This window comes from Myotis lucifugus, unplaced genomic scaffold (genome assembly GCF_000147115.1).
Source record: "Myotis lucifugus unplaced genomic scaffold, Myoluc2.0 scaffold_594, whole genome shotgun sequence".
Classification (NCBI taxonomy): Eukaryota; Metazoa; Chordata; class Mammalia; order Chiroptera; family Vespertilionidae; genus Myotis; species Myotis lucifugus.
This window is the reverse complement of record NW_005871642.1, coordinates 33,330-45,865: the sequence shown is the minus strand read 5'-3', so window position 1 is coordinate 45,865 and position 12,536 is coordinate 33,330. Positions and strand designations below refer to the sequence as shown.

Below are 12,536 nucleotides of genomic sequence, written 5' to 3'. Positions count from 1 at the left end.
TAGTTCGGGAATCCGAAGGAGAAGCTATGGTCGCAGGATTGGAGCATTTGACTGATAAACTTTTGTCTAAGAATCGTTGTCGTCCTCCCTGGTGGTCTAGTGGTTAGGATTCGGCGCTCTCACCGCCGCGGCCCGGGTTCGATTCCCGGTCAGGGAAGTTGCTTTTTTCCACCCGCCCGCCCCCCCCCCCCCCCCCCCAGCGGCCGCATTCCTTCCGAGCTAAACGAAACCTATAAAGATTAAACTCTAAATTGCATACAGTTGCCCTTAATATTCATATGAAGCTTATTTTACTTGGAAATTTTGTGACATTCTTGGTATCTCAAATGCAAAATGACTTTTCAATAAGTTCTAGAATTTTGTTAATGAGCTCTGCACTGCTCTAAGTGTTTTTAAAGTGTAACTCATTAGTTGGATAATTCACTGAGCGGGACATTTTGGAGACAGTTGATTAACTTCAGGAGTTGTTTCTTATTAGCATCACGCGTTGAAAAGATAGTTGTTAAGGTGAAAGAAGAAATTGGGAAGTCATTTTCAGATCTGTCTCAGCTGGCGGTGCGTGCGTTTCCGACGGGGAGAGCTGCTGGAGCTGGGACAGGCACTCCCTCCCTCCCGGGCTTCCGCGCTCCTCGGTCCCATTCTGGGAGCGCCCCGAAATGCCGACACGGGACTTCCCCCGGGACCGAGGCGGTTCCGGGACTGCGTGATCTCTCGGGAGCCTGGGGTTTCCCCGACTAGGAACAGGACAAGGTCGTGGGATCAGCAAAACCGCGAAGCCCGCGCGCGAGTGAGGAGCACGGCGGACCGCCGCCCGAGGGATGAATGACGCTGCTCGCGGAAGGCAGGCCGGTGCCCTGCTGGCTCTGACCGGGCGCGGCGCCTCTGTGCCGAGGGCTTCGGGCCATATTGGGAATAAATCTTTGTTACTAGGCTTGTCTAATAGCAACTACAGATACCTTGCTTGTTCTTCCCTTCTCGTTTCTTATGAAAGTTCGATGCACATATGACCTCTTCCCCAGCTTCTAAACAAAGGCCGTGCTGACCTTGGCCTTACTGGACTGAGACATGGTGATGCGATGTTTTTGTGATCGTGTTAAATGAAGCAGAACTTTCTCTAACTAATTGCACATTCCCTGCTCTCCCCCACGCCCACCCCCACATATAAATTCCAAAACCTCTCTGAGCTGGGACACTCCTTTTGCCATTTTGCCAGTACTCTCCTTGGGTGAATAAACTCGGACACATACGTAAGATCAATTTGTCTAAGAAATTTTGTTTGGACATAAGCATAAAGCAGTATAGTTTGTCAGTTTCCTGTGTATTCTGAGGCTCTTCCCTGTCTTTCTGCTTAATGTTTCACAGGAAATCAGCTCTGGAGGCCTGCTGGCACTCACTTCCTGAACACTACCCTCTTCATGACGTCATAGTTCTTCTCCTCTGTATAGCAAGAGTCCTTTGCTTCATTTCTTTTCACAGCTCTGTTTTTATGAAGTACTCGGGGTGGGACCCCTAAATGTGCTCAATGTTTTTTGTTTATTTGTTTCTTTTTTGAACTTTCCACATAAAGCTAATGAGACAGGGACTCTTCTTTGAAAGCTATGTGACTTTTTCCTTCTTCTGTTATGAGCTATTATTCATTCTCCTTGGAGAAAAAAATGTATTTTAGCACAATAGGTTCTGTTCACTCACTTGTCAACTCAGAGAACAAATGACAAACGCAAAATCCATCTTAAGGCAAGAGGAAGAAGGAAGAATGTGACTGGGTGTAAAACAGAGGACAGCCATTGAGGCCAACAGTCCATCCTGAGCACTAAGGCCAGTGTGGGCTTGCGTTACACTGGGTACCCTAGTCCCTGTGGAAGGTGAAAAATGAGCAGGACAGTCATATCTCCTAACACCCCAAACCCCAGCTTTCTCATCGGTTAAAAGGAGTAAATACATTTATTGCATAAAATTACTATGAGGAATAAATGAAATAATGCACTGAAGTGCTCAGCCATACTATTATCCTAATCCATATGTTTTTACCATTATCACCATCATTATTACCCTTGTGGTACTTATGTTGAATGGCGGAGACAGATATTATAAACAAGTTTTGTATTGGTAGAAAGATTAATCTGTTAAAATGGAGTGTGGAAAAAGCATGAGAGAGAAAGGCAGGAGAACAGATGGAGAGAGACCTGCATTCCAGGACAAGGGACCAGGACCAGCGCAGCACAGGACTGAACGCGCCTGCATGTGAAGAGTCCTGCACACTCAGGACTTAGAATTCGAAATTCTTTGAAACTTGAAAAATCTCTGCTACTGATGAGATGGCACAAGTTTTCAATGTTGAGCTTTCTGGCCATACACAGTAAAGCTAGGACTAGAATTGCATGTATATTCCAATGGCAGTTGCAGACATATCCTAAAGACACATATTGTAGTTGCTTCCCAGAAAAATTCTGAAGTCAGTGGGCCCTGGGGAGCTGGTTAATTATTTATTTTTTTAAAAAATATTTTTATTGATTTCAGAGAGGGAGGGAGAGAGAAACATCAATGAGGAGAGAGAATCATTGACCCAGGGGATTGAGCCCGCAACCTGGGCATGTGCCCTGACCAGGAATTGAACTGTGACCTCCTGGTTCATAGGTCAATGCTCAACCACTGAGCCACCAGGCTGGGCTTAAATGCTTACAATCAGACTAATCTCTAAACAGAGGATCGTCAGGTTCTCCGTTCAATTTCCAGGAATCTGTGCAGGTGGTTGGGAATCTCATTCTCCTGCCCAGCTGACCCACAAGGCGAACCTGTGCACGGAAGCTCTGCAGCCCTCCTGGCGGGAACAGAAGCAGCAAGAAGTTTGTTGAGTAGGAGCAGGCCGCAGGCCAGCCACGCCCCCCGCCAGGAAGAGGGGTGCATTTGTACTACTTACTAGTAACTCCTGTTCTGACTGTGCCGGCCTGAGGAAATGGTCAGAGAGTGGCATGTCCAGGGACCCCTGCTCCACCCCCAGCACCCCTGCTGGCCAGTGGAGGCTGTCTGAGCAGCCTCCTCCAGTTTTAATCCTCCTTTACCACCTGCTGCTTTCTCCCTTTCCTCACTCCTGGCTCCTTCAGGAATCTTGGGTTTCTGCCCTGGAGGCCTGTAGTGGGAGAAGGACTGAGGATCCCCCCCCCCCCTCCAGTCTTGTCACTGCAACCCTCATGCAGCCCACTCCTTGGTGCATTGTAAGTTCCTCCAAGCAGGTCTTTCCAGATCCATCCCGTGTGCTCCCCCAACAATTGTGACCCAGCCGGTCTCCAGCCCCACGCTGAGCTGGAAGTGGAAGAGCTGGGCCGAGGCCTGCCCTTCCAGCCTTGGTTCTGAGGGCAAGGGCAGCACCTGCCAGGGTCTCCGCTGGACCCCGACGTACAGCCTGGCACCCAGCGGCCTGTGGATGCCCACTTGTTGGCGTCACTTTCTCTCCAATTATTTCTTCATTTTTCTATTGGTTTCCCCCCCTCTTAGTTCACTATGCAGGAGTGTACTAGTAAACACCAGAGACAGGAACTTGGTCCCTGGCTTGATGTCTTTGGTGGATGAAATGGAAACTGAGGGAGCACTGACCGATCAGCACCCAGCGAGAGGGCCTCTGTTCTGTGCGTCTGGGGGTTAGAGTGTCACCAAGCAGCCAGTCTCCATCCAGCTGGGCCAGTTTGCCCGCAGAATCCAGCACTGAGGGGACCTGGCTGAGCAGGCAGCTCAGACGCCAGGGAGAAAGGAAGCTCCTGGCCAGGGCTGCGGGGGAGCGCGGGGCCCCGCAACGAGGGACAGTGGAGAGACCGCGTTCTCACGGTCCTTGAAAATCCATTTTCTTAGTCATTTTTCTGAAGTCATCTCCCCAGGAACTAGCACTGGTCATTGGTAAAGTATTGCAACGACGGATGATGAGATAATACTGAATCAATTTTTGACTTTTTTTAGGAGGACGAGGTCATGTGAGGACAAAGTCGAGATTTGAGACGCTGGCTGGAGACTGAGGAGATGCGGCCACAAGCCAAGGGGTGCGGGCGGCCCAGGACGCCGGGTGAGCGGGACTTCCGGCCCCCAGGCAGAGCGAGGGTCCTCCCGGCGGTTTGACGCCACGCCCTTCGTGGTAGTTTGTTACCTTGGCCGCGGAAACTACCCGGGCAGTGTGCAGCCGAGGCCAGGGGAGCGGTCCCTGCTGCAGGCGTTTGTAAGAAAGCCCAGTTTTCGTTAGATGGCAGAATCCAACACTTACCAGCACCGAGTTTCTTGGAGGGACTGGCAAAACCAATGGGGACCCCGCGTGAGTAACTGTCTCTCCTGTGGCCTCATTCTCGACGTGACCCCGCAGCCCGCTCTCAGGTGAGCACACCTGTCTGGCGAGACTTTGGGGTCTTAACTAAGAAGGGACGCGGGCAGCGCCTTCACCAACGCGTTGCGTCACCTCTGGACGCAGCTCCGCTTGCAAACGATTTGCCTTCCCACCTGAGCCGGCCCCCGCCTTTGGCTCCCCCGCCCCGCCCCGCCCCGGGGCATTTCTGGGGAGACAGAGGCCTCCGTAATTTTTACCTCGAAATCTCCGCAGCGGCGGCCTCCGGCGGGTGTCCCGGTGCGCGGACCTGCAGCCCCGAGACCCCCTGGGCGCGCCCCTTCTCAGGGGCTGGTGACAAAGGGGCGGGCGCCGGGTTCCCGGGCTCCTGTCGCAGCCTCCCCCCTCCCCTCTCCCCTCCCCGGTGAGCAGGGCTCTGGGGCCAGGCCGGCAGGGGTTCCCTGCGGGCTGGGAGGGGCCTCGGGAAGGGAGCCGGAGCGGAAGGCATTGCCCTGGGAGAAAATGCAGGAAAAGCAGCATTTAGTGGCCGAGCGTCCGAAACCTTGGTCCTCCCGAGGGCGGGCCTCGCCCTCACCCTGAGCGCCGCCAGCCACCTCCCTCGGGCTCCTCTCCAGCCGCCTCTCCCACCAGCTCCAGCCTCACACGGAGGAGGGTCCCTGTCCCCCTGACTTAGAGCCTAGGGAGCTCTCAAGCATTAGGTAGATTATTGCCCAAATGTGGAAAAGTGCTCACCAACAGCGTTCTGTACGTGTAGGCCGCAGGGCCCCGATTTCGCTGGCGGGTTAGGGAGTGCGCACTGCGCGGGGAGGGAGGCGGCGCGCCTGCGGCTCTGCTGGGGGCCATTGTTCAGGTCTCAGCGACCGGCTGTGTGTGAGTCTCTGTGCTGCTTTTATTCACCAACAACGAGTTCTCTGATTCTCCACAGGCATCAGCTGGGTGTCCCACGGGTCAACTCAGCCCCGGCACCAGCCGAGTTGCCGCTGATCCCCGCTCAGCCCACAGACGTTCCCACCTCTGGCACCTTTGCCCGTCCCAGGCCTGCGGACCTCTGACTGACCAGCGGTAAACAGGTTGGGTAATTTGCAGAACCACTCACAGAACTCAGGAACACACTTACTTGACTTTCATTTAATGGTTTATTATAAACAGATATAAGTCAGCAAGAGCCAAGCGGAAGAGACGCAGAGTGCAAGGCATGGGCTGAGGCACCTGGCGCTTCCATTCCCTGCCCAGATCCCCACCCTCCCAGCACCTCGGCTCCTCCTCTAGTCAGCTCTGAAACTCTCCTAGGTCAGTCATTTTGTTTTTTAATGAGGCTTTCATCACGTGGGCATGACAGTTACTAACTCAATCTCCAGTCCTCTCCCCTCCCGGGAAGGTTAGGGAAAGAGACCCCCCCACCCCCCATCCCAGCGGAGCATGGCTTGGTCTTTCTGGCAACCTGCCCTCACCCTGAAACGATGTGGGGGCCCACCAAGCATGGCCTATTAGGACAGAAGGGGCTCCTAGCATCCAGAATTTAAAGAGATGTGGGACCTGTGTCAGGAACTAGGGACAAAGACTACATATATATTTCCTACTATCCCACAGTCACCAACTGCCTTATGTCCTGGACTATCTTTCAAGAATATTTATCTAGTGACATCAGAGGAATGGTGTTGTGAGATCCCTTGGCCTCTCCCCCTGAAACTTTAAAAACTTGATCTACTACAACTCAACAAAGGGTTCCCTGCTCAATGCAGAGGCAGCCTGAGGCCCAGCATGAAGCATCTGAAGGTGGGCAAACGGGAGCTGAGAAGGGAGGAGAGTCCAGATGGCCCAGCGAGGGGAGGAAGCGGGCAGCAGCAGGCACTTCCTTCCCGGAGGGGGATGGGGCAGAGAGCCTCAGTGGGCACTCCAGCAGGGCAAGCTGTGTGAGCCATGGCTGAGGCGGCTGAGAGACTGGGGAAAGGACTCAGGGCAGCGGTTCTGCCATGCTGCCCACTGTCTAGTGGCCAGAATGTCAGACAAAGAAATGGAGTCACAGAGCCATGCTATCCCCTGGGACTCCCAACACTTGTTTCCAATTGCCCTGCGTATCCGGCAGAGGAGCACATTATCTGTGAGCCAAGAGCTATTGCAGCAGAATCAGTGTTCCCTCTGTGACTGTTACCAAGGTGGGTGCATGAGGGGTGGGCTCAGTGGGGGTAGGGGTGCCGCCATTACTTGATGAGTCTGGCTAAATCAATCTTGTTTATCTTTTCAAAGAACCAGATCTTGGTCTCATTGATTTTTTGTATTTTTTTTATAGTCTCTATGTCATTTATTTGTGCTCTGATCTCTATTATTTCCTTCCTTCTACTTATTCTGGGCTTTTCTTGCTGTTCTCTTTCTAGATATTTAATGTAGGCTTGGATAGTTTATTAAGATTTTTTCTTGTTTTCTGAGGTAGGCCTGTAGTGCTATGAACTTCCCTCTTAGGACTGCTCTTGCTGTGTCCCATAGGTTTGGGGTTGTTGTGTGTTCATTTTCATTTGTTTCCAGGAAGTTTTTTATTTTCTTTTTTTATCTCATTGGTAATCCATTCATTGTTTAATAACATGCTATTTAGCCTTCATGTGTTTGAATGTTTTTGGTGTTTTTACTGTAGTTGATTTCTAATTTCACGCCATTGTGGTCTGAGAAGATATTTGATATGATTTCAATCTTCTTAAATTTGTAGAGACCTGTTCTGTGTCCTAATATAAGGTCTATCTTTGAAAATGTTCCTTGAGAAGAATGTATATTCCATAGCTTTCGAGTGGAATGTTCTGAACATGTCAATTAGTTCCGTCTGATCTAGTGAGTCATTTAGGATTGCTGTTTCCTTGTTGATTTTTTGTCTAGAAGATTTATCCAGTATGGCAGTGGAATGTTACTAGTAAAGTCCTATACTATAAGTGTATTGCTGTCGATTTCTCCTTTAAAGTCCTCCAGAAGTTTTTTTTATTTTTTAAAATATATTTTATTGATTTTTTACAGAGAGGAAGGGAGAGGAATAGAGAGTTAGAAACATCGATCAGCTGCCTCCTGCACACTCCTCACTGGGGATGTGCCCGCAACCAAGGTACATGCCCTTGACGGGAATCAAACCTGGGACCCTTCAGTCCACAGGCTGACGCTCTATCCACTGAGCCAAACCGGTTAGGGCCCTCCAGAAGTTTTTGAAAATATATTTAGGTGCTACTATATTGGGTGCATATATGTTTACCAGGATTATATTCTTTTGTTGGATTGACCCCTTTAATATTATGTAGTGACCTTTATTGTCTCTTGTGATGGCCTTTATTTTGAATCAGTTTGTCAGATATGAGAATTGCTACCACAGGTTGTTTTTTTTTCCCTTTTCATTTGCATGGACAAATTTTTACCATCCCTTCACTCCCATCTTGTGTGAGCCTTTTGTTCTGAGGTGGATCTCTTGTAGACAGCATATAGTTGGGTCATATTTTCTTATCCACTCCGCTACCCTTTGTCTTTTGATTGGAGCACTTAAGCCATTTACACTAAGGTTATTATTGATGGTTACTTATTTATTGCCATTTTAATTCTGTGTGCCTAGCTTCTATCTCTGTTTCTTCTTCTCATTACAGTAGTCCTTTTAGCATTACTTGCAGTGCTGGGTTGGTGTTGACAAACTCCTTTAGCCTTTATTTTGTCTGGGTAGAAAGCTCTTTATTTCACCATCTATTTTATTTTATTTTATTTTATTTTTTTATATATTTTATTGAATTTTCACAGAGAAGAAGGGAGAGGGATAGAGAGTTAGAAACATCCATGAGAGAGAAACATCGATCAGCTGCCTCCTGCACGCCCCCAGTAGGGATGTGCCCGCAACCAAGGTACATACCCTTGACCAGAATCGAACCTGGGACCCTTGAGTCCGCAGGCCGACGCTCTATCCACTGAGCCAAACCGGTTCGGCATCACCATCTATTTTAAATGATAACCTTGCTGGATGTAGTAATCTTGATTTTAGGTCCTTATTTTCCACTAGAGGCCCAGTGCACGGGATTCGTGCACTGGTGGGGGGCATGGCCTGTGGGGATCAGCCCAACTGTGGGAGTGCTGCTCATCTGGGTCATCCCAGCGGTGCTCCCACTGTGGGAGTGCACTGACCACCAGGGGGCAGCTCCTGAGTTGAGCGTCTTCCCCCTGGTGGTCAGTACACATCATAGCTACTGGTGAACTGGTTGTTTTGGTTGTTCCACTGTTCAGTTGCTGGGCTATTATATAGGACTAGTAGCCTGGTGCATGAAATTCGTGCACATTAAAAGGGAATTAATTAGCGGAAATATTTTATTTTATTTTTTTTCTTGTTTTTTTTCTAGCAGAAATATTTTAATATTGCTATTTGCCCTTTCTCTATAATAGAAGTGTGAGAGATGAAAGGAAATTAGTAAAATGTATATGAAAAAATATATAAATTTATTAATAAATAAACAGTAACAAAAGGATATAACAACAACAGAGGCATGATATAAAAACAACAAAAACATGATATAAAAACAACAGTGATGCAAACAATGACTGATAAAGTGATGAAACTTATTCTAATATCTCCCTGTATACCACATTAAGAGTGAAAACACTTTCAGAGTGCTTGACTAATTTCCCTTGTGCTGAAGTATTTAGAACTTTAACTTTAATGTCACATGCTCTTCAAACTCAAGAGAAAGCAACATATAACTGACCATCTGCAAAAACGGATTCAGGTAGGAATATGCCTACTTTGTCTAGAGTTTGTCCTTGTGATTTATTAATAGTCATCACAAATGCTGGCATCATGGGAAACTGTTGTTGAATCAATTTAAATGGGAGGCCAGTGTCACATGGGGACAAATCAATTCTTGGAATCAGAACAACCTCTCCCTCTGCAGATCCTGTTAATACTTCAGCTTCGATAATGTTAGGTCGTAATCTTTTGATAATAAATCTGGTACCATTACAAAGACCCCATTTACTATTAAGATTTCTCAATAGCATGATGATTGGACCCACTTTCAATTTTAATTTATGACACAGCATTCCCAAAGGAGTAATACTATTAAGAAATTCAATGGGAAAATTTTCCTTTTCAGCATCATCTGTGGGATCAATGGAATCATCACTCAAATATGTTTGAAAATCTCCATTGAGTATATCCAAAATTTCTTCATTTAAAAATTTTTGAACATGCTCATTTTTTTGGACAAAGAATTGCACATTTAGATATATTTTTAATATTATCTATAGATATAGTATTTCCAAAGGTAGCTTCAATAATAGATCCATTACAAATCATTTCACAGGGGATTTCAATAATATCCATTCCTAAATGAAAACTGCTATCAAGTTTGCCATCTCCAAGTTTTACTAACAATTCACTATAAGCAGAATCCTCTGATTTCATATTTGTTGTAAGAGACAACTTTCTGAAACATCCCCAAACATTACAGAACTTTAAACTCGTTTGTACTATGGCCGATCGCATAGCATGCACTACAATACTGAGACATTGTCAAAAATCCCCTCCAAGAAGGATAACTTTCCCACCAAATACAACATTCAAATTTCTCTTAGTAATCTGTCGATGGTGTTTATAGCATGACTGGATGCCATGGTGCATTCATCAATAATGAGAAGTTGGGCCTTTTTAATAGTTTTAGCAACTTCACTGTTTATATCGAGTCTAGAAATTGAAGTTTCATTTAGTGGAATGGGTAATTTATATTGGGAATGAAAGGTCCTTCCACCGAGAAGTAAATTTGCAGCAATTCCTGTAGATGCTGTGGGTAAAACAGTACCACCACAACCTCTAATATAATGTACTAAAACTTTATTGTGGGGAGCCGCTACAGTGTTTAGGACAGGTTCAAGCCTTGGACTGATGAGAGGGCACAGTCTTCTCATTGCCACGTGCAAGTCCCAGCTTGGAGGGCAAAGCCCTCCCAGCACAATTATAGCCAACAGCTATAGTTGTAAGCTTTGAACCTATGGTCCAAACATGTGGCCCCACGTGCCTGAGTGATGTAGGCTTGAAAGAGTTCAGGTGCATGTAGTTGGGTAGGATTGAAACCCAGGAGAATGTTGTAAACATCTTGGTCATGTCCTTACTTTGCCTCATGGCATCTGCTATAAAATAAAGACACGGCTGTGGGCATGGTTGCTGTTTCTCAGAGAAGCAGTGTCCCACTGAGACCCAGCTTTCACTTTCCTGTCTGTCTTTTTTAAGACTTTTAGCCGCCCCCACTCAGGTTCACCCTTGGCCGTGCTGGCACGGCACACTTTATAAAGATATTCCTCCACACTCCAAGGGCATGTTCCTGCCTCAAACCTTGCCCTTACCGGAAACAGCTCTGGGAAACAGCTCAGGGGAGGGTGCAGTCGCTTCCAAGACAACCCCTGCAAGACTGACTTCCTTCCACTTGTTCGCGCCTCTGGTCGTGATGTACACCCAGGGTTTTTATATAAGTAGATTACCTTGAGTACTTCATGCCATTCCCTTCTGGCCTGTAGAGTTTCTGATGAGAAATCAGATGACAGCCTCATGGGAGCTCCTTTGTAGGTAACAGTTTGCTTTTCTCTTGCTGCCTTTAAGATTCTCTCTTTGTCTTTAATTTTTGGCATTTTAATTAACATGTGTCTGGGCGTGGGTCTGTTTGGGTTCTTCTTGCTTGGGACTCTCTGTGCCTCCTGGACTTGTGTGACCTTTTCCTTCACCAGGTTAGGAAAGTTTTCTGCCATTATTTCTTCAAACACCTTCTCTATCTATTGCTCACTTTCTTCCCCTTCTGGCACTCCTGTGATGGAAATATTGTTACTTTTCATGTCCCACAGCTCCCTTGAACTGTCCTCCTATTTTTAAATTGCTTTTTCTTTTAATTGAGTGATTTATTCTACCCTGTCTTCTAATTCACTGATTCGATCCTTGGCTTCTCCTAATCTGCTGTGTGTTCCTTCCACTGTGTTCTTTATTAGAGCTATGTCATTCTTCATAGTTACTGTATCTTTTCCCATGCTGTTGAGCAACTTTGCCATCATTATTCTGAACTCTATGCCTGATAAATTTCTTATCTTTATTTCATTTATTTCCTCTTCTGGAGAATTCTCTTGTTGTTTACTTTGGGGCTTTTTTTGTCTCCCCATATGGGCTGCCTGTTTGGGTTTGTTTCTGTGTATTAGGTAGACCTGTTATGACTCCCAGTCTCTAGTGCAGGACAATGTCAGATGCTGTTTGTGACTGGCCCTGAGTACCTTGTTTGGAGATATCAGCAATCCACAAGTTATGGCTCCCTCTGCTGGTGCTTGGTGCCTTTGTAAAGGACCAAGCTGTGCACCAAGGTCTGCTTTACCTAGCTCTGGGACCAGAAAAAGATCAGACAAAGACTCAAAACTCTAGAGATCCACCTCTGCCTGCAGTTTGATTGTTATTCAGTCTTGATTAGCCTCAGGCCATTGACCACAGCAAGACATAGATGCCAGAGGATGGGGCCATAGGTTTTACACCAGGGTAGGGTAATTGCTTTCCCTCAGGCAAAAGCTGCCTGGACGGTAAAGATATGCTGGAGGAAGATGCCCTCTGCAGTTTGGGGGACTGACTCAGCACAGAAGACGGGGCAGCTGCTTTCCAACCTCTAACCCCACAGCCCCCAACCCTAGATTTTCCTCACACAGCTGTAGTCCACTCTGCCCTCCCTCTGCTGAACCCCAAGGTGAGTGGCTGCACACACAATTTTGTGCATTGGACCTTTAAGTGGGTGCCAGCATTTCCAGCTGTCTCTCCCTGACAGACAGCAACCCTGCTGCTTTTCACAGCCAGATGTCATGTGGGCACCTTTCTGGTGATCTGGGTTGGGCAACCCAGATTAGGGTTTAGACCCCAGAGTTTTCAGGTGGCACCTCCCACTGCTGAGATATCCCTCCAGAATGTCAGTGCTGTCTGTGGGAGCCCGGCCAGCCTTTTTGCACCTTTGCACTTCCTACCAATCTCTGTGCGGTCTTCACTTTTCATTCTTGGTTATCAGGGTTCTCTCCAGCTAGCCTTCAGTTGGTTATTCAGGATGCTTTTTCTGTATTTTAATGGTCATTCTAGATTGGTCCTGGGAGACTGTCAGTGTAGCTTCCCTTACTGTGCTGCCCTTTTGGAGTCAAGTCATGTCTCTTTTCATCACCATCTATAAAACCTTTCAGCCTCTCTTGACTAGCCCTACCTCAG

The 12,536-nt window shown here is 47.3% G+C and overlaps 1 non-coding gene across 1 annotated transcript; it reads left to right on the top strand.

Moving 5' to 3' along the window:
* The first annotated feature begins 85 nt into the window (after positions 1–85).
* TRNAE-CUC lies at positions 86–157 on the top strand. The gene has a single exon. It is a non-coding gene; the product is annotated as a tRNA-Glu (tRNA).
* Positions 158–12,536: the final 12,379 nt, after the last annotated feature.